This window comes from Ranitomeya imitator, chromosome 3 (assembly GCF_032444005.1).
Source record: "Ranitomeya imitator isolate aRanImi1 chromosome 3, aRanImi1.pri, whole genome shotgun sequence".
NCBI classification, from domain to species: Eukaryota; Metazoa; Chordata; class Amphibia; order Anura; family Dendrobatidae; genus Ranitomeya; species Ranitomeya imitator.
In genome coordinates, this window is record NC_091284.1 from 24,629,942 (window position 1) to 24,650,199 (window position 20,258).

Genomic DNA, 20,258 nt, shown 5'->3' on the forward strand with positions numbered 1-20,258 from the left:
TCCACAGATCCCCCATAACAGTGCATCACCCACAGATCCCCCATAACAGTACATCATCCACAGATCCCCCATAACAGTGCGTCACCCACAGATCCCCCATAACAGTGCGTCATCCACAGATCCCCATATCAGTGCGTCACCCACAAATCCCCATAACAGTGCGTCACCCACAGATCCTTCAGTAACTTGACAATGTAGCCGCCTCGGTACCTCCTACTCTCCCGTTAGTCCCTTACCACCATGAGACCCCCGAATATTCCACCTTTGGGGGGAGGCACCGGTGGCTGTTGCTGTTCGGGAGTCTGTGGGTCGGATGTAAGATCTGATGAGGTCGATGGTAGAATAGTAATGAAGCCTGGTGATCCTCAGTCCTGGTACACAGAGCACGTCCCTCCGGTCAGGTACGGGTTATTGTCCCAGTCCTCAGCCTGACATACGATCCAACCGCTCTCACATGACGCCCCACCACAGTCCGCACCGCAGCCTCACTGTTCCTGAAAATATTCCCCTGAGGTCTCTACTATGAGGTTGTGTTCTGACAGTAAATTCTGAACCTACTGCCAAAATAAACTACTTGCTCCACGCCCGGACGTGTCAGTGTGTAATTGGCACCGGACACCACTTTCCATCCAACCGAAAATCACAGAACTCAAAACTCTCAGCGTCAATAAAAGCCAAAGCTAGCACCGGAACAAGCGCCACCTCGTCATAGTATTATAGCACCTACATTCGTGTACATAGGGACAGTATTATAGCAGTTATATTCTTGTACATAGGGGCAGTATTATAGTAGTTATATTCTTGTACATAGGAGCAGTATTATAGTAGTTATATTCTAGTACATAGGGACAGTATTATAGTAGTTATATTCTTGTACACAGGAGCTGTATTATAGTAGTTATATTCTTGTACATAGGAGCAGTATTATAGTAGTTATATTCTTGTACACAGGAGCTGTATTATAGTAGTTATATTCTTGTACACAGGAGCTGTATTATAGTAGTTATATTCTTGTACACAGGAGCAGTATTATAGTAGTTGTATTCTTGTACAAATAGGCAGTGTAAGCGGTTTATACCTTGTGGGAATAAAAGGACTAGAAATAGGAAAAACCCAATGTGGCTAAACAAAGAAGTAAGACAGGCAATTAACAGTAAAAAGAAAGCATTTGCACTACTAAAGCAGGATGGCACCATTGAAGCTCTAAAAAACTATAGGGAGAAAAATACTTTATCTAAAAAACTAATTAAAGCTGCCAAAAAGGAAACAGAGAAGCACATTGCTAAGGAGAGTAAAACTAATCCCAAACTGTTCTTCAACTATATCAATAGTAAAAGAATAAAAACTGAAAATGTAGGCCCCTTAAAAAATAGTGAGGAAAGAATGGTTGTAGATGACGAGGAAAAAGCTAACATATTAAACACCTTCTTCTCCACGGTATTCACGGTGGAAAATGAAATGCTAGGTGAAATCCCAAGAAACAATGAAAACCCTATATTAAGGGTCACCAATCTAACCCAAGAAGAGGTGCGAAACCGGCTAAATAAGATTAAAATAGATAAATCTCCGGGTCCGGATGGCATACACCCACGAGTACTAAGAGAACTAAGTAATGTAATAGATAAACCATTATTTCTTATTTTTAGTGACTCTATAGCGACAGGGTCTGTTCCGCAGGACTGGCGCATAGCAAATGTGGTGCCAATATTCAAAAAGGGCTCTAAAAGTGAACCTGGAAATTATAGGCCAGTAAGTCTAACCTCTATTGTTGGTAAAATATTTGAAGGGTTTCTGAGGGATGTTATTCTGGATTATCTCAATGAGAATAACTGTTTAACTCCATATCAGCATGGGTTTATGAGAAATCGCTCCTGTCAAACCAATCTAATCAGTTTTTATGAAGAGGTAAGCTATAGACTGGACCACGGTGAGTCATTGGACGTGGTATATCTCGATTTTTCCAAAGCGTTTGATACCGTGCCGCACAAGAGGTTGGTACACAAAATGAGAATGCTTGGTCTGGGGGAAAATGTGTGTAAATGGGTTAGTAACTGGCTTAGTGATAGAAAGCAGAGGGTGGTTATAAATGGTATAGTCTCTAACTGGGTCGCTGTGACCAGTGGGGTACCGCAGGGGTCAGTATTGGGACCTGTTCTCTTCAACATATTCATTAATGATCTGGTAGAAGGTTTACACAGTAAAATATCGATATTTGCGGATGATACAAAACTATGTAAAGCAGTTAATACAAGAGAAGATAGTATTCTGCTACAGATGGATCTGGATAAGTTGGAAACTTGGGCTGAAAGGTGGCAGATGAGGTTTAACAATGATAAATGTAAGGTTATACACATGGGAAGAGGGAATCAATATCACCATTACACACTGAACGGGAAACCACTGGGTAAATCTGACAGGGAGAAGGACTTGGGGATCCTAGTTAATGATAAACTTACCTGGAGCAGCCAGTGCCAGGCAGCAGCTGCCAAGGCAAACAGGATCATGGGGTGCATTAAAAGAGGTCTGGATACACATGATGAGAGCATTATACTGCCTCTGTACAAATCCCTAGTTAGACCGCACATGGAGTACTGTGTCCAGTTTTGGGCACCGGTGCTCAGGAAGGATATAATGGAACTAGAGAGAGTACAAAGGAGGGCAACAAAATTAATAAAGGGGATGGGAGAACTACAATACCCAGATAGATTAGCGAAATTAGGATTATTTAGTCTAGAAAAAAGACGACTGAGGGGCGATCTAATAACCATGTATAAGTATATAAGGGGACAATACAAATATCTCGCTGAGGATCTGTTTATACCAAGGAAGGTGACGGGCACAAGGGGGCATTCTTTGCGTCTGGAGGAGAGAAGGTTTTTCCACCAACATAGAAGAGGATTCTTTACTGTTAGGGCAGTGAGAATCTGGAATTGCTTGCCTGAGGAGGTGGTGATGGCGAACTCAGTCGAGGGGTTCAAGAGAGGCCTGGATGTCTTCCTGGAGCAGAACAATATTGTATCATACAATTATTAGGTTCTGTAGAAGGACGTAGATCTGGGTATTTATTATGATGGAATATAGGCTGAACTGGATGGACAAATGTCTTTTTTCGGCCTTACTAACTATGTTACTATGTTACACAGGAGCTGTATTATAGTTGTTATATTCTTGTACACAGGAGCTGTATTATAGTAGTTATATTCTTGTACACAGGAGCTGTATTATAGTTGTTATATTCTTGTACATAGGAGCAGTATTATAGTAGTTATATTCTTGTACATAGGAGCAGTATTATAGTAGTTATATTCTTGTACATAGGGGCAGTATTATAGTAGTTATGGTCTTGTATATAGGGAGCAGTATTATAGTAGTTATATTCTTGTACATATGAGCAGTATTCTAGTAGTTATATTCTTGTTCATAGGGGCAGTATTATAGTAGTTATATTCTTGTACATAGGAGAAGTATTATAGTAGTTATATTCTTATACATAGATGTATTATAGTAGTTATATTCTTGTAGATAGGAGCAGTATTATAGTAGTTATATTCTTGTACATAGGGCAGTATTATAGTAGTTATATTCTTGTACATAGGAGCAGTATTATAGTAGTTCTATTCTTGTACATAGGAGCAGTATTATAGTAGTTATATTCTTGTACATAGGGGCAGTATTATAGTAGTTATATTCTTGTACATAGGAGCAGTATTATAGTAGTTATGGTCTTGTATATAGGGAGCAGTATTATAGTAGTTATATTCTTGTACATAGCGGGCAGTATTATAGTAGTTATGGTCTTTTATATAGGGAGCAGTATTATAGTAGTTATATTCTTGTACATAGGGGCAGTATTATAGTAGTTATGGTCTTGTATATAGGGAGCAGTATTATAGTAGTTATATTCTTGTACATAGCGGGCAGTATTATAGTAGTTATGGTCTTTTATATAGGGAGCAGTATTATAGTAGTTATATTCTTGTACATAGGGGCAGTATTATAGTAGTTATGGTCTTGGATATAGGGAGCAGTATTATAGTAGTTCTATTCTTGTACATAGGGGGGCAGTATTATAGTAGTTATATTCTTGTACATAGGGGCAGTATTACAGTAGTTATATTCTTGTACATAGGGGCAGTATTATAGTAGTTATGGTCTTGTATATAGGGAGCAGTATTATAGTAGTTATATTCTTGTACATAGCGGGCAGTATTATAGTAGTTATGGTCTTGTATATAGGGAGCAGTATTATAGTAGTTATATTCTTGTACATAGGGGCAGTATTATAGTAGTTATGGTCTTGTATATAGGGAGCAGTATTATAGTAGTTATATTCTTGTACATATGAGCAGTATTCTAGTAGTTATATTCTTGTTCATAGGGGCAGTATTATAGTAGTTATATTCTTGTACATAGGAGAAGTATTATAGTAGTTATATTCTTATACATAGATGTATTATAGTAGTTATATTCTTGTAGATAGGAGCAGTATTATAGTAGTTATATTCTTGTACATAGGGCAGTATTATAGTAGTTATATTCTTGTACATAGGAGCAGTATTATAGTAGTTCTATTCTTGTACATAGGGGCAGTATTATAGTAGTTATATTCTTGTACATAGGGCAGTATTATAGTAGTTATATTCTTGTACATAGGAGCAGCATTATAGTAGTTCTATTCTTGTACATAGGGTCAGTATTATAGTAGTTATATTCTTGTACATAGGGGCAGTATTATAGTAGTTATATTCTTGTACATAGGAGCAGTATTATAGTAGTTATATTCTTGTACATAGGGGCAGTATTATAGTAGTTATATTCTTGTACATAGGAGCAGTATTATAGTAGTTATATTCTTGTACATAGGGGCAGTATTATAGTAGTTATATTCTTGTACATAGGGGCAGTATTATAGAAGTTAAAGTGGGGGGAAAAAAGTATTTAGATGAGAGGCCTGTAACTGACATCATAGGTAGACCACAACTATGAGTCAAAATGAAAAAACAAATCCAGAAAATTATCTTGTCAGATTTTGCAAATTATGGTGGAAAAAAGTATTTGGTCATTAACAAAAGTTCATCTCAATACTTTGTAATATATCCTTTGTTGACAATGACAGAGGTCAGACGTTTTCTGTAAGTCTTCACACGGTTGGCGCACACTGTTGGTGGTATGTTGGCCCATTCCTCCATGCAGATCTCCTCTAGAGTGGTGATGTTTTGGGCCTGTCGCTGGGCAACTTTCAACTCCATCCAAAGGTTTTCTATGGGGTTGAGATCTGGAGACTGCCTAGACAACTCCAGCACCTTCATATGCTTCTTACGAAGCCACTACTTCTTTGCCCTGGCGGTGTGCTTGGGACCCATCCACGTTTCATCTGTTGCCCTTGCTGATGGAAGGAGGTTTGCCCACCATAAATCTCACGATACATGTCTCCATTCATTCTTTCATATACCCGGATCAGTCGTCCTGGTCCCTTTGCAGAGAAAAAGCCCCAAAGCATGATGTTGCCTCCCCCATGCTTCACAGTAGGTATGGTGTTCTTTGGATGCAACTCCGCTTTCTGTTTCTTCCAAACACGACGAGTTTTGTTTCTACCAAACAGTACTACTTTGGTTTCATCACACCATATGACATTCTCCCAATGCTCTTCTGGATAAGCCAAATGTTCTCTAGCAAACCTCAGACGGGTCCGGACATGTCCCCCTGCTTAAGCCAGTACACGTCTGGCACTGCAGGATCTGAGTCCATGGCGGCTTAGTGTATTACTGATGGTAGCCTTTGTTACAGTGATCCCAGCTCTATCCAGGTCATTCACTAGGTCCCCCCCGTGTGGTTCTGGGATTTTTGCTCACCGTTCTTGTGATCATTTTGGCCCCATGAGGTGAGATCTTGCGCGGAGCCCCAGATCGAGGGAGATTATCAGTGGTCTTGTATGTCTTCCATTTTCTTATTATTGCTCCCACAGTTGATTTCATCGCATCAAGCTGCTTGTCTATTGCAGATTCAGTCTTCCCAGCCTGGTGCAGGGCTACAGTTTTGTTTCTGGTGTCCTTTGACAGCTCTTTGGTCTCCAACACAGTGGAGTTTGGAGTGTGACTGAGGTTGTGGACAGGGGTCTTTTATACGGATAACAAGGTCAAACAGGAGCCATTACTACAGGTAATGAGTGGAGAACAGAGGAGCCTCTTGAAGTTACAGGTCTGTGAGAGCCAGAAATCTTGCATGTTTTTAGGTGACCAAATACTGATTTTCCACCATAATTTGCAAAATAAATCTTCCAAATCAGACAAGGTGATTTTCTGGATTTGTTTTCTCATGTTGACTCTCATAGTTGTGGTCTACCTATGATGTCAATTACAGACCTCGCTCATCTTTATAAGGGGGAGAACTTGCACAATTGATGGCTGACTAAGTACTTTTTTACCCCACTGTATCCTTGTACTTAGGGTCTGTATTAGAGTAGATATATCCTTGAACATATGGAGCAATATAATTTGTTATCTGTAATTTTTTTTTCCTCTTTGTCCTCTGGAATACTGCACCGCCTACAATTCACCCTTGTGTAAATATAATAGACTCAAGATTAATTGCAAAATAAGTTTTGGGGTGGGTTCCATGTGATGTATTGCCTTCAGATTGGAGGAAAGAAAAATTACAGGTAATACATTTTGACTTTGCGACAAAGTATGGAACAGTCCTTAGAACATCATCATCTGGAACTGGTTTGGACAAAAAGAAAGTGCTGGTAACTATTCCTATCTCTACGAGGTTGTGATGGCCATAAAGAGGCAGAACCTAAAAGACAACCAGCTGATGCCGACCTCAGAAAAGAGTCAAACAGAAAAAGTCTTTCAAGAGGAGAGAGATCTCAAGAGGAAATTGTAGCGTGGAATTTGGTCCAAGGGTTTTTGAGTTTCCAAAAATTTGAGATGGTAAATCATCCCCTCCGTTATAGAAGTTTAAGCACAATCGACAGATCTGTAAAGAATAATTGTGCGCTTTGAGCCGAAAAGAGAATTTCTTTCGGAACTTTGATAAACTATAGAAAAAAGGCTTCCAGGAAACATCAAAGTGTCGATGATATTTGACACGAGACCTCTTTCTTCCAGTCTAGATCTATTATCCTCCAAGCAGAGAGAAGCAGACCCTCTAAACTAGAAGATCTTTGTGCCGAAGAGAATTCTCGACTTGATAGATTTAACAATACCATAAACCATGTCTCCCAAAAATAGAAAGGGCTACTACAATTTTAGTCGACCAGCACGTTTTTGCCTATTTTTTTGGTACAGAAGTGGAACTGCCAGGAAGATGAGAAAAAGAAGGACCTTCCAAGAATGTCAAACATGTCTAGGACATCTGGATGGTCAGCCTTAGGGCACATTCAGACGTCCGTTTTGCTCTAGGGTTTTCACAGATTCATCCCTAGTATAGTCTTTGGAGCTGTTCACATGTCGTCGTATTCATGAGGACCGAGTGGTCCACTCCAAATCAGAGATACATGACCAGTTTTGATCGGAGTCTCAGATCTAAGTCTTTGGGTCAGTGGAAAAAAATGTTTTTTCTTCCGAAATGTTAGATATGAGAAGATTAAAAAACCTCCATCAGGGTTTTCTTATTTCAACCTAGAAAAACTAAAGTCAGCATGTGTTTTTCGTTGGTTAGTAACCGGTCTATTTGAGGAAATCAACTTCAGTACTTTATGGAGAGAGTCCACGCTTCCAAGTTCAAACTCCTCCGAACGTCAGCATGAATAATCACAGAACCTCATAAATGCTGGGCTCTTCAGTCTGGCAGATTTCACTCTGCTCATTTTAGGGTTGTCTATGTCACCCCCCGCAGGCGGCCCATGTGGTTCGTGGACCCTCTGTGCCAGGCCTGCTCAGGAAGGGGCGTAGCTAAGCGGCTACCTGATGTTCACTGGAGCTCCTGATGGAGGAGACAGGCTGGGCTGCAGGTAGCCGCCAGGTACCACTCCTAGGCTGAACCCAGGACGGGAGCTGCTGAGATTCGCTGACTGATTAAGGGCTATGGCTCCTCTACAGAACGGTTACTGACACGGATTTGGGCTACATCCAAATTGGACTAATTCTGAGACCGGTTTTAGCAGACCGGATAGAAACGGACCAGGGGACGATGTTTCAGGCTTTGGATGCCCACGGACCAGGGGTGCAGGTTCAGGCACTGGCCACACACTGACCAGGAGAGCAGGTTCAGGAACTGGCTGCACACGGACCAGGGGAGCAGGTTCAGGCACTGGCCGCACATTAACCAGGGGAGCAGGTTCAGGCGCTGGCCGCACACAGACCAGGGGAGTATGTTCAGGCACTGGCGAACACAGACCAGGGAAGCAGGTTTAGGCACTGGCCACACATGGATCAGGGGAGGAAGTTCAGGAACTGGCTTCACACGGACCAGGGGTTTGGGTTCAGAACTCTTGACAAACCAGGACCAGTGGGCCTCATAACTCACTAGTAGGAGAAACTACACACTAATGAATATTGGCGCTTCGCTGACTCCCTAACGAGGAGCGAGTCTTTTATACAGGATGACTCTCGGCACTTGGCTGGGAGCCATCTTGCAGGTGTACTAATTATATGAAATGCCTCTCAACTGCAGGCTGTTCGAATTTCACTATATGCACACGCTGCCCCTTTAAGAGCAGAGGAGCGTGTGTACACACTGCCGGGAACTGCGGTGCGCACTACAGCAGAGGACAGGGAGCACGCCGGGAAGCACGCTGCAAGGGAACAACGCCGCAGGGAGCCACGCCGTAGGAAGCCACGCCACACTTTCCTCTTGCAATTATTCTAAAATCTTCTACGATATTTGGCCTGATCTACTGCGATCAAAGCATCTGTCATTTACTCTTCCAATATGAGACGACCTCAATCTTTTCTTTGTATGGACGTCAGGAAACACAAGACCTTAGTCGCCCCTATTGGCCAAGAACAAGTACTTAAGTCAGCGTTCCATGTTATTTTCTATAGGAAAAGTAACTTCCAAGCATGAAGCACACAACACAAAAGAATCTGTTGTGATGCAGACTGAGATGTAGGATAATTAGGAAGGAACTGCTACAGGTGATACAGGCTGAGATGCAGGATAATTAGGAAGGAACTGCTACAGGTGATGCAGACTGAGATGCAGGATAATTAGGAAGGAACTGCTACAGGTGATGCAGACTGAGATGCAGGATAATTAGGAAGGATCTGCTACAGGTGATGCAGACTGAGATGCAGGATAATTAGGAAGGAACTGCTACAGGTGATGCAGACTGAGATGCAGGATAATTAGGAAGGAACTGCTACAGGTGATGCAGACTGAGATGCAGGATAATTAGGAAGGAACTGCTACAGGTGATGCAGACTGAGATGCAGGATAATTAGGAAGGAACTGCTACAGGTGATGCAGGCTGAGATGCAGGATAATTAGGAAGGATCTGCTACAGGTGATGCAGACTGAGATGCAGGATAATTAGGAATGAACTGCTACAGGTGATGCAGGCTGAGATGTAGGATAATTAGGAAGGAACTGCTACAGGTGATGCAGGCGGAGATGTAGGATAATTAGGAAGGAACTGCTACTGGTGATACAGGCTGAGATGCAGGATAATTAGGAAGGAACTGCTACAGGTGATGCAGGCTGAGATGCAGGATAATTAGGAAGGATCTGCTACAGGTGATGCAGACTGAGATGCAGGATAATTAGGAAGGAACTGCTACAGGTGATGCAGACTGAGATGCAGGATAATTAGGAAGGAACTGCTACAGGTGATGCAGGCTGAGATGCAGGATAATTAGGAAGGATCTGCTACAGGTGATGCAGACTGAGATGCAGGATAATTAGGAAGGAACTGCTACAGGTGATGCAGACTGAGATGCAGGATAATTAGGAAGGAACTGCTACAGGTGATGCAGACTGAGATGCAGGATAATTAGGAAGGAACTGCTACAGGTGATGCAGACTGAGATGCAGGATAATTAGGAAGGAACTGCTACAGGTGATACAGGCTGAGATGCAGGATAATTAGGAAGGAACTGCTACAGGTGATGCAGACTGAGATGCAGGATAATTAGGAAGGATCTGCTACAGGTGATGCAGACTGAGATGCAGGATAATTAGGAAGGAACTGCTACAGGTGATGCAGACTGAGATGCAGGATAATTAGGAAGGAACTGCTACAGGTGATGCAGGCTGAGATGTAGGATAATTAGGAAGGAACTGCTACAGGTGATGCAGGCGGAGATGTAGGATAATTAGGAAGGAACTGCTACAGGTGATGCAGGCTGAGATGTAGGATAATTAGGAAGGAACTGCTACAGGTGATGCAGACTGAGATGTAGGATAATTAGGAAGGAACTGCTACAGGTGATGCAGGCTGAGATGTAGGATAATTAGGAAGGAACTGCTACAGGTGATGCAGGCTGAGATGCAGGATAATTAGGAAGGAACTGCTATATAGTAGATGATCTACTATATAATTGTCTAAGAGTCACTTCCGTCTGTCTGTCTGTCTTTCAGTCACGGATATTCATTAGTCGCGGCCTCTGTCTGTCAAGGAAAAACGCCCTCGAACATTGCCACGACCAATCAGCGACGGGCACAGTCCGGCGGCAACATGGCCGCTCCTTCCTCCCCGCAGTCAGTGCCCGCTCCATACTCCCCTCCAGTCAGCACTCACACAGGGTTAATGGCAGCGCTAATGGACCACGTTATGCCGCGGTGTAACGCACTCCATTAACGCAGCTATTAACCCTGTGTGACCAACTTTTTACTATTGATGATGTGTATGCGGCATCAATAGTAAAAAGATCTAATGTTAAAAATAATAAAAAAAATAAAAAATCATCATATACTCACATTCTGGCGCCTTTCCTGTTCCTCGTGACGCTCTGGTGACCGCTCCATGCATTGCGATCTCGCGAGATGATGACATAGCGGTCTCGCAAGACCGCTACGTCATCATCTCGCGAGACTGCAATGCACTCTTGAGACCGGAGCGCGCGAGGAGCGTCGGTAAACGCTTCCTGGATCCAGGGGCCAAAGGCGGGTCAGTAAGTAACTATTTTTTATTTTAATTCTTTTTTTTTTAACAGGGATATGATGCCCACACTGCTATATACTACAGGGCTGTGCAATATACTACGCGGCCCTGGGCAATGTACTACGCGGGCTGGGCAATGTACTACGCGCTCTGGGCAATATACTAAGCGGGCTGTGCAATATACTACGTGACTGGGCAATATAGTACGTGGCTGGGCAATATACTACGTGACTGGGCAATATAGTACGTGGCTGGGCAATATACTACGTGACTGGGCAATATACTACATGACTGGGCAATATACTACGTGGCTGGGCAATATACTAAGCGGGCTGTGCAATATACTACGTGACTGGGCGATATAGTACGTGGCTGGGCAATATAGTACGTGACTGGGCAATATACTACATGACTGGGCAATATACTACGTGGCTGGGCAATATACTACGTGACTCGGCAATATACTACGTGACTCGGCAATATACTACGTGGCTGGGCAATATACTACGAGGCTGGCCAATATACTACATGGACAAGTGCAGCACCCCAGGGTCCTGGTCGTTGCAGTAATGTCATTCTTCCACCAGGGGGAGTGATGTTACGTTTGATGGCAATAGAGGAGATCACCTTACCAGGTATCACAAACCACACAACACACTTCACACTCCAGTCCACCAGCGGGAGCTATGCTTCTATCAAGTAGGGCACTCCTCACAGTTGGGTAAAACTGGTGTTGACTGGGCTTCACCCAGGCAGCACCTGTCAGGCAGACAGGGGAAAGGAGGAACATCAAACAGCTGCAGACAGAGAGGTCCCTGACAGGGGTGGGATCCTGTCAGAGCCCTAGATAGAAGGTTACGGAGCTGCGCCTGCCCCGACGTGCGGCAGCATCTTAAGAAAGGACACGAAGAGAATTGCGTTGCTGAGAGTGAGAAACTAAGTCATAGCACAAGGAGAGGAATCCAGAGGGAGTTCTGCCCTGCGATAGGCTGCCTCCCTCTGAGGCGCAGAAGCCGGTAGCCAGAACACCGAGGGAGTAAGGAACTCTATGCTTTACTTCAGAGACTAGCAGGACAGTTAATTCAACGTTAGCTGCCTGACCTTACACCCAGGAGGCACGGTGGCAACTTGTGGGGGCTGGGGTGTCTCTAGGGTCCCTGTAAAAAGCCTCAGGCCATCAGTCATACGGGTTTGTCCTATGCATATCATCTGGGGGACAGAGAGAGAGAGAGAAAGAGACATAACACCGAGAACACCAACATCAGTTGTGAGGACCTCACGAGAAGCTCAGCAGGGAGGTACTACAACACCCAGGCGCTAGAGGAAGGCTACTGATTTCCACCTGGATAAGGGGACTCTGGATTTGCCTTCAAACCGGCTGGACTCTGCCTGCCCTGTGATCTGGTGCTCTGGACTGTGGACGCTGAAGCCTTCAGTAAAGGTAAAGAGACTACAACCTTGTGTCCTCGTTATTCACTGCGCCTTACCGCATCCACCATTCGCCATCTACATTCTGGGAAGCCCTGGGGACACACTTCACCTGTGGGAAGGTATACCATCTAGCTGCCATAACATCACCCCAGTGGACCCCTAAGCAGCGTCGGTCACCCTGACCGAATACCACAGGAGGCGTCACCTAAAGACCTTTCCCCCATTTATCAACGGACGTCCCCCTAGGGCCACGGACCGGGTAAGCCACCGTGACATCCCTGACGAGAACCGAAGGGCCCGGTACCGAGTACCCTACTGGGGGGGGATCCAACTTTGGCATCACGAACAGGATCTACTTAAGCCTGAAAATCAGGTCATGTGTGCCTAAGAACTGTGCCAGAATCGTATTTAAACTGTTTGTGCTGAAAGACTGTGTATTGCCATTTCCCGCCAAAACCGCCGCCATTACAGCGCCATGCGGCATGAAGGAGTGGGGCGTGTCATCATGGGCGCAGCCTGGAAGAACAGCGCGAAAATGGAGCCAGCCCCTCACAGATACTACTACGTCAGAAAAATATGCCCATCAACCAAAGTAATCCACCTCCTAGTCTGGGATGGTGGAGGAAGAAGGAACCGCCCTCCAGACGAGGAGGAGGGGGAGAACACCGACAGTGCTGTCCACCAATCAGAAGCCGAAGAGGCTCCACCGCCATGTGTGAACCTGGAGGTTCTCGGCGCGGAAGTCGAGGAGCTGTGCCGCCAGCTCCGGAAATCCTGGTGCCGCGCAGCTGCCAGTGTCCAGGAGCAGCAGCGCAGCCAGCCGATGGAGCCGCCACCTGCAGTGGAAGAGACCGGCACCGGAGACCTGTCCTGGCCACCAACGAGACCCTCCTAGTGCCCATCGACTCCCTGCCATCGCCACCTAGAGACTCGGAACCGTTGTCATCAGAGGCTCCACATTGCCTAACATCGCCCTCATCTGGCCAGGTGAGAGAAACAACAACCGCCGCCATTCCTGAAAGAGCACCTGTCGTTCTGTGCTCCAGATGTGCTGGTGCCCTGTTGGAGCAAAGAACTGTCAGCACACAGACCCCCATCAGAGTGCGGATGCACTCTATGTAGTACCGGGTGGTCAACAGTACCCAAAGGGACTACCCGCGCCGGTACTACCTCCAGAACTGCAATAAAGCCTCGGAACACTGGCTGAATGTATATAGTTCTTAAAAACATTTCCGTTTTTGCTGTTTTAAAACCCGTCTAGGGTTAACTCTTAAAGGGATCCCCTGTTTAAAGGGATCCTTTGTGTATAAAGTTGCCTTTCCTTTTGCCTTAAAGACTGCAGGATCATGGACGGTGAATGATTCCTGAACTGCCTGTAAAACCAGTAGAAAGCACCTTTAAGAAGGTGCAAACTATGTACAAAGGAGACTTTTACAAAGACTGCCTCTTACCAGAAATTGCTGTTAACTTTGCTGTAAAAATAACTTTGCCTTACAGACCTGAAGAAAAACCCGTTGGTGTGGCAGAGTTCCGGGTCAGGATTACACGTCTTGTAGCCCACCCAAGACCAACGTTCGGGGGTTCGTCACGGGTCCCTCGCATCACGTCAACTTTGTTGCTAAAACTGACGAATATTGATGATGTGATTGTTGCACTACCTCAGAAGAAACTTGACTTTGCCTTTAAAGAGACTGGTTACTTGTTGCACTGTGCCAAAAGGTTAAATATATTACAGAAGTTAATATAATAGATAGTGAGTTAATGCAATAAAGAGGAAGTAGATAGTAATAATGTTTGCATAGTAGATAGGATATAGAATAGAAAATGTTTGAAGATGATGTACTTGCGAATAAACTGAAAAAAAAATGCAGTGAGCCCGTGGGGGTTGATAGATAGTCCTGCATGTGTAGAAAAATAAAGAAAATGTTGATTTGCACTTTGAGGTTTAATGATAGTATACTCTTAGAGAGTACTTGCACTTAGTAGATAGAATACCTGTTATGATCCGGTGACCTTGGAGCAGCATGAAAACATTCACTGGAGTAGGTGGTAACTATACTGAACGCAAATCCTGATCTTAACACGGCAACTAGAAGTAGCCGTGGGGTGTGCCTAACAAAACCTAGACACCTCGTCACAGCCGGAGGACTAAATATCCCTAAAGATGGAAATAGGAATACTATCTTGCCTCAGAGCAGAACCCCAAAGGATAGGCAGCCCCCCACAAATATTGGCTGTGAGTAGGAGAGGAAAGACACACACAGTCAGAAAACAGGATTTAGCACAAGAGGCCACACTAGCTAAAATAGGAAAGGATAGGACAGAATTCTGTGCGGTCAGTATTAAAACCCTTCCAAAAATATCCACAGCGGATTATACAAAAAATGCCTCCATCTAACTAAAGACGTGGAACGTATATCTGCAACTCCAGAGACTACTACACTCAGAGCAGGAATACAATCAAAAAACAAGCACACAGCTTGTGTGCCATAGAAAAAGAAACAGACACTTATCTTTGCTGAATTGGCAGCTAAGCAGGAAAAGCCAGACAGAGATCAAATCCTTCCCAAGAAACATTGACAACTGGCAAGGACTAATGAGTCCTGAAAACCTAAATACTCCAGTCAGAACTGCAATCAGTAGATACACCTGTCCAGGACTGCAGCCCAGAGACAACTGCATTACCACCTACAATCACCGGAGGGAGCCCCAAAGCAGAATTCACAACATATACCTGTATGGGTAATTGTGTTTCATAGATAGATAGTAACTGTTTCTACTTGCCTTTAGAAGTCGTACGCACAATGTACATATGTTATTGTTTGCAATGTTCAAGTGTTCTCACCCCCCATAAAGGGAAGCACAGTTATATTAACTTGTTTTACAGCATTTCAAAAACTTGCATGTCTTTTGCTAATGTATTGTTGTTTTCTTTTCCCAGTTCCGGAGTACTGGATTTAACAGGGGGGGGGGGGGGGGGAGGTGTGCAGCGCCCCAGGGTCCTGGTCGTTGCAGTAATGTAATTCTTCCACCAGGGGGAGTGATGTTACGTCTGATAGCAATACAGGAGATCACCATACCAGGTATCACAAACCACACAACACACTTTACACTCCAGACTCTGGATCTGCCTACAGATCGGCCGGACTCTGCCTACCCTGTGGTCCGGTGTTCTGGACTGTGGACGCTGAAGCCTTCAGTAAAGGTAAAGAGACTGCAACCCTGTATCCTCGTTATTCACTGCGCCTTACCGCATCCACCATTCTCCATCTACACTCTGGGAAGCCCTGGGGATATACTTCACCTGGGGCCACGGACTGGGTCAGCCACCGTGACATCCCTGACGAGAACCGAAGGGCCCGGTACTGAGTACCCCACTGCCCTACTGGGGGGGGGGGGGGGGCGCGATCCACATGCATATTGTAGAATACCCGATGCGTTAGAATCGGGCCAGCATCTAGTAGAAAATATACACCCAAAAACCTTGGCAATGATAAGCCATCAATCTTCTACATTCCAAATTAGAGACAACTCTCAGGGATCTCCAGCTCAAAAATATGAAAAACACAGGGAAAAGGATATTTAAGGCTGCATGAAAATCACACTCAGGAATATGCCACTGACGTCCCAATGATATAATATCCCCAGTGACTTTACCACTGAGTTTAAATCATTTGCAGCCCAACCCAAAAACCAATTCAATATAGTATGCTTATTTATAGTGTTATCTAAGCATGCTTATTACACACATAAAAGATGATTGTATTCCATTTAGGTGTTATAAGTATGGGGTACTTTAATATACTCAAGATGTCACTCTGAAGGTATCTAGAGTATAGTTGGACATATATGTTCAATAGTTATACAATATATCCTTTATATGCACTCTCCAAAGGCATCATAACACGTCAGTTGTTAGTTTTTATACATACCAAAAGTGTCCTCGATATCATAATGCGTCTTCAATGCCCCAACAACTACACCGTACCTATTTCTGTTATTGGCTCAGGGTTTAGCATATGTATATACAGCACAAACACCTATTGCACCGTGCCCTGGACACAAAGTCCGCACTTATAGCACCGTGCCCTGGACACAAAGTCCGCACTTATAGCACCGTGCCCTGGACACAAAGTCCGCACCTATTGCACAGTGCCCAGACAGATACTCGAAAACCAGCAAGATAATTACGCCAATCACTGTTGGTCCACCTTATCTATATATAGGTTTCACTTTAAGGTTTTGACAAATGTGTATACAAGAGAAATACCCATGACTCTGTGCCCCAGAGAAAAAAAAAAAAATCAACAGCCAACACAATGATAATTCTCAAATGACGAAAGATAAAAGAGAGCGGCACTCACCAGTTTGCTGAATGAACGTCTATCATGTGCCTTCAGTCCATACTCGGATTTTTGTAGACACATGTCAGGTCATTAGTGAGGGTGCGGGGAGTGACGAAGGACGACGGCCGTTTCGTGCAATCAGCGATTCTACGGGTGCATGTGAGGTTATAACGATGTCATTTCCTTTTTTAAAGGCCACATACACATCAGAATAAATTAGAATAAATTACTGACGTTAACATTGCATTTTACATAAATTGCCCTTTTGTCATCAATATCAGCAATGTACTATACGTATGCTGACTGTATACAGACGAAATTTATAGAAATGTATAATATGCAAATGGCCTCTTCTGAGAAAAAGAGGACTTACCGTAAACTCTATAGCGCCACCTGTTGGAAGTAGCGATCCTACAAGTCACGATCAACCCTTTAAACGAGTCGTGCAATATGACTTAGGATAAAAGCCAAATCAGTATCTCAATTAGCAATTTTGCGAATTGAGATACTGATTTGGCTTTTATCCCAAGTCATATTGCACGACTCGTTTAAAGGGTTGATCGTGACTTGTAGGATCGCTACTTCCAACAGGTGGCGCTATAGAGTTTACGGTAAGTCCTCTTTTTCTCAGAAGAGGCCATTTGCATATACCCCTTAGATAGAAATTTATAGAAATACGGCCATATGTAACTTATCGTTCAGGCCGAGCGGTCCCTGAGCGTTTTTAGGATCCATTTCCCCTCCTCTCTTAAGAGGAGCTTATTAAAATTTCCTTTAGGTAGATCTTTTGTTTTGTGTTGGTAATAATCTTAAATCTCCCAAATTTTTGGTACGTTTTATACGCAAATTGTGGGCTTAGAGTCGTTAATTTTAGTTAATTCCCTGTCACTTTGTGGTATGTGCCGGTTTTTTCTTACTGCCGCATAGATTATTTTGTCAATTGGACAATGAGTGAAGGCGAAGGTGAATTTTCGAATATTTTTATCTCTTTGAGAGAGATTTTTTATTTTCCGTTTTTTTTTTTTTTAAGAAGCTCAGACTGTGTCCGTTTTTCAGCGTGTTCTAAAATTTCCAAAGGGGTAACCTCTACCTGTAAAGCGCTTTTTGGGTTCCTCAACTTGTTTTTTTTTAAATATATTTTGTTATTATTATTCATTTTTCTAAGCCTAACCATTCGGCTGTAGGGAATACTTTTTTGTGTGTGTGAATCGGGTGAGCGCTATCATAATGCAATAAATTATTCGTTGCTGTTGGTTTTCTAAATACCATAGCGTTAATTTTTCCCTCTACAATTTCTACTTTCACGTCTAAAAATTCCCAATCAATTTTTTTTCCGAAGCAGGAGGTGAAACGCACGTTTTCCTCGTTGTTGTTTGATCTTTCCCAGTATTTTGTAAAATTTTCTCTATTGCGCTGATCCCTTGTGTTTGCGGGATTCTCGTATAGAGATTTACGACGTCTATGGAAGCCAATGAAAATTTCGTCTGCCAATCTACTCCTTTTAAAAGGCACGTAAAAAAAATCACCGCTATCCTTTACAATCAATTGATTACTGTACATCACCGGCCAAATTTTCACCTGGAATAAAAACAAGCAAAGAAAATTCCATGGGAATCGTAATAATGCTTATAAAAAGAAAAAGAAATCTTCAAGGGACGGATGGATCACAGACTCTGATTCAAGCGGTATGGAAGACTATAATGAAGAGAAAGGAAGGGCCACGACTTTTACAGATACTGAAGCCCCTTTAGAAGTAAGACCCGAAGGGGAGGCCGTGAGCGTAAAGAAAAAACGAAAACAGGTATTGTGGAGGAAATAACTCCAGAAAATGCATTTCAACTGATCAAAAGAAATTGCTTTCACGAGGCTTAAATATCTGCATACCGGAAGATTTTAACCCGACTGAATTTAAAAGTGATCTCTTCAAAAGCATAAGAAAACTTCATTTGCTTAAATACTATAACAACGCGGAAAACAAAAAAAGTAAAGACGTGGAAGCAATTATTTATCCTAAGTCAGCAAAAAATCTATCAGCAGGAGAAGGAACTGCTACAGGTGATGCAGACTGAGATGCAGGATAACTAGGAAGGAACTGCTACAGGTGATGCAGACTGAGATGTAGGATAATTAGGAAGGATCTGCTACAGGTGATGCAGACTGAGATGCAGGATAATTAGGAAGGATCTGCTACAGGTGATGCAGACTGAGATGTAGGATAATTAGGAAGGAACTGCTACAGGTGATGCAGGCTGAGATGTAGGATAATTAGGAAGGAACTGCTACAGGTGATGCAGGCTGAGATGTAGGATAATTAGGAAGGAACTGCTACAGGTGATGCAGGCTGAGATGTAGGATAATTAGGAAGGAACTGCTACAGGTGATGCAGACTGAGATGCAGGATAATTAGGAAGGAACTGCTACAGGTGATGCAGACTGAGATGCAGGATAATTAGGAAGGAACTGCTACAGGTGATGCAGACTGAGATGTAGGATAATTAGGAAGGAACTGCTACAGGTGATGCAGACTGAGATGCAGGATAATTAGGAAGGAACTGCTACAGGTGATGCAGACTGAGATGCAGGATAATTAGGAAGGAACTGCTACAGGTGATGCAGACTGAGATGCAGGATAATTAGGAAGGAACTGCTACAGGTGATGCAGACTGAGATGCAGGATAATTAGGAAGGAACTGCTACAGGTGATGCAGACTGAGATGCAGGATAATTAGGAAGGATCTGCTACAGGTGATGCAGGCTGAGATGTAGGATAATTAGGAAGGAACTGCTACAGGTGATGCAGACTGAGATGCAGGATAATTAGGAAGGAACTGCTACAGGTGATGCAGACTAAGATGTAGGATAATTAGGAAGGAACTGCTACAGGTGATGCAGACTGAGATGTAGGATAATTAGGAAGGAACTGCTACAGGTGATGCAGACTGAGATGTAGGATAATTAGGAAGGATCTGCTACACGTGATGCAGACTGAGATGCAGGATAATTAGGAAGGATCTGCTACAGGTGATGCAGGCTAAGATGTAGGATAATTAGGAAGGAACTGCTACAGGTAATAGAGGCTGAGATGCAGGATAATTAGGAAGGAACAGAGCTAATCAATAATTACGATATCAACACAGTCACTTCCTAATTACTATTACTATTCCTAATGCTGACTTATCTTTCAGACACAAAGCTACTATTAAAACTTGACATCTGAAAGACAAAGGTAAGGATTAGGAATAGGTTCAGCAAATAAACCTAAGAGTGATTCAGATTACTACTACGGCTTTGATTCAATAATGTATCATAAAGTCCATGTTCCGGCTATCAGAGAACTGGCCATGAGGATGTTATACCTCAAATTAATGGCATGTGTATAAAGGCACTTTAACTCAGATTAATTCCTTATCTTTCTTGTAGAAATAGGTTTTGTTATT

General features: G+C 43.3%; 1 protein-coding gene across 8 annotated transcripts in view; it reads right to left on the reverse strand.

Annotated features, from left to right (window-relative positions):
- The window catches only part of B4GALT4 (beta-1,4-galactosyltransferase 4), a 107,306-nt gene that overhangs the window by 56,060 nt on the left and 30,988 nt on the right, over positions 1-20,258 (reverse strand). For 3 of the 8 annotated variants that reach the window (XM_069760576.1, XM_069760580.1, XM_069760581.1), the window contains exon 1: positions 237-548. The exons of 1 other annotated variant lie outside the window; for it this stretch is intronic. The gene's annotated coding sequence lies outside the window, so the exon portion shown is untranslated. Of the gene's footprint in view, positions 1-236; positions 549-16,407; positions 16,543-16,839; positions 16,969-20,258 lie in introns of those variants that run through there. 4 more of the 8 variants (XM_069760578.1, XM_069760583.1, XM_069760579.1 and 1 more) reach the window with 4 other exon arrangements.